Below are 3095 nucleotides of genomic sequence, written 5' to 3'. Positions count from 1 at the left end.
ACCCCAGAAGGGAGACATTCTGGTGGTTCTAGTTGGGGCTCCCTAATGTTACCTCAAAATGTCCTAATAGTGCGTATATACAAGGGGGTCTCTGAAATGCACCATATCCAGTGCCTCTGGTAGAATATCTGCCAATATCCAAATTTATAAAGGGGTTCAGTAATCCAGAGGCAGCTGGCACTGAATGATTACATGGTGCCCATTATAATATTGTGAGAGACGTGAGCGCTCTGTTCACTGTCACCTCCATTATAAACGGGGGTATCACTTTATTCTATAAGACGGAGGTAAAGGGAGTGTGTCATCCGTTCCAGCCACTAAGATGGTAACTGTCCCACTGCCTACTGGGAGCTCGGGCTACAGCAGTGGTGGTGAGCGCAACGTAGGATGGGGGCCATCGGATGCAGCCCCTAGCGGAGGGCCGAGCACTACATTCCGGGTCCCCTCTTCCAGCACAGAGGTGTCTGTCATGCATGTGCAGTCTCTATAGTAAACGGGAAAAGCAGACGAATGCCTGAAGCATGTTCGGAAAGACTTTGTAACCTGACTTTACAACAGATTTCCAGCTCCCTGGCCCTGAGCAGATCAACCTGGAACTTTCAATAAAGTCACAGCAACTCCTACAGTGATAACCTAAAAGCTCCCAAATACAGCACCAGACCCCCATACAGAGTCCTGCTGGCAGGGAAAAAAAAATGAAGTTTACATATATATCATCTACCTAAACGGTGGAGCCACTTTGTAAATACATTGTATTACTTACCTTGTACTGATCCTGTATTATACTCCAGAGCTGCACTCACTATTCTGATAATGCAGTCACTGTGTACATCCATTACTTATCCTGTGTTTCATCCTCTATTATACTCCAGAGCTGCACTCACTATTCTGCTGGTGGAGTCACTGTGAACATACAGACATAATAGAAAACGGATCCGTCCCCCAACTTTCAATGGTGTTCATGACGTATCCATCATGGCTCTAGAAGACAAAATACAACCGGATACGTTCATGATGATGGCATGCGGTTGTAATATTGTAACGGAAACATTTTTGCAGATCCATGACAGATCCCAAAAAAAAAAACGCTAATGTGAAAGTAGTCTTATCCTGTACTGATCCTGAGTTACATCCTGTATTTTACCTCAGAGCTGCACTCACTATTCTGCTGGTGCAGTCACTGTGTACATACATTACTTATCCTGTACTGGTCTGAGTTACATCTGTATATACCCCAGAGCTGCACTCACTATTCTGCTGGTGCAGTCACTGTGTACATACATTACTTATCCTGTACTGATCCTGAGTTACATCCTGTATTATACTCCAGAGCTGCACTCACTATTCTGCTGGTGCAGTCACTGTGTACATACATTACTTAACCTGTACTGATCCTCAGTTCCATCCTGTATTATACTCCAAGCTGCACTCACTATTCTGCTGGTGCAGTCACTGTGTACCATACATTACTTATTCCTGTACTGATCCTGAGTTACATCCTGTATTATACTCCACAGCTGCACTCACTATTCTGCTGGTGCAGTCACTGTGATACATACATTACTTAACCTGTACTGATCCTGAGTTCCATCCTGTATTATACTCCAGAGCTGCAACTCACTATCTGCTGGTGCAGTCACTGTGTACATACATACTTAACCTGTACAGATCCTGAGTTTCCATCCTGATTATACTCCAGAGCTGCACTCACTATTCAGCTGGTGCAGGTCACTGTGTACCTACATTACTAATCCTGTACTGATCCTGAGTTACATCCTGCATTATACTCAGGAGCAGCACTCACTATTCTGCTGGTGCAGTCACTGTGTACAACATTACTTATCCAGTACTGATCCTGAGTTACATCCTGTATTATACTCCAGAGCTGCACTCATTATTATGCTGGTGCAGTCACTGTGTACATACATTACATTACTTATCCTGCACTGATCCAGAGTTACATCCCTGTATTATACTCCAGAGCTGCACACACTATCTGCTGGTGCAGTCACTGTGTACATACATTACTTATCCTGTACTGATCCTGAGTTACATCCTGTATTATACCCCAGAGCTGCACTCACTATTCTGCTGGTGCAGTCACTGTGTACATACATTGCTGAAACTGAGTTACATCCTGCGTAATGCAATACTTCAGAGCGGCAATCTCCCTGTGCCTGCACACAGTTTGTTCTTGTGATTCAGGTGCTGTGCAATCATCTCTCATTCAGTATGGAAAAAAGAAAAGGAGGCGCTCCCTGATGTGATTATCATCAGAGTAGATTTAAGGTAACAGAGTAAAGCCCTTACCATATAGTGGGTGCACCCTACGAGCAACACAAGAGCAGGCATGCGCAACCAGCGGCCCTCCAGCTGTTGTAAAACTACAACTCCCACAATGCCCTGCTGTAGGCTGATACCTGTAGGCTGTTCGGGCATGCTGGGAGTTGTAGTTTTGCAACAGCTGAGAGCCGCAGGTTGAGCATGCCTGCACTAGAGAATGATGGAGCCACTCCCATATGGGGGAGATACCGGGCTGTTGGCTCGTGTGCCGGTTGGACCTGAGGACGCCGGAAGAACCATGTGAAACGGATTGCTCAAGAGCAGAGAAAGAATGGCGTGGCGGCTCTATATGGCTCCAATAAACGCGGTCTGTCAGTCACCGAAGCGCGTAGCCTCTGCTTATGCTCTAGCTTTATTGGAGCCTTATAGTGCAGTGCGCCGCTCTCTCTGCTCATGAGCAATCCTTTTCGCATCTCATCTACGATGACTATTTCCTAGTAGAACAGTGAGGTGCAGCTCTGGAGGATAACGCAGGCTGTGTGAGTTACACCAGCCATTCGCTGTTTGCGGTTTCCCGTGCCTTCTGTAAAGGTTGCAGATGAATTTGGACTGTTCTCTGAAGAGGGTAGAAATGGCTGTGGATTTCGGGTGGAGGAGCAATGGAAGGTCTCTTCTCCTGGACCCGTTCTGCTCTTATTCTTGGCTGTGTCTGCTATTCACATCAATGGGGTACAGCTGCAATGCCAAACCTCCAGCCAGCTGTGGCGCTGTTTCTAACCTCATACAAAGCACTGAAAATACTGCACTAACAC

Source organism: Bufo bufo, chromosome 9, assembly GCF_905171765.1.
Source record: "Bufo bufo chromosome 9, aBufBuf1.1, whole genome shotgun sequence".
NCBI lineage: Eukaryota > Metazoa > Chordata > Amphibia > Anura > Bufonidae > Bufo > Bufo bufo.
This window is presented reverse-complemented; position numbering follows the sequence as displayed.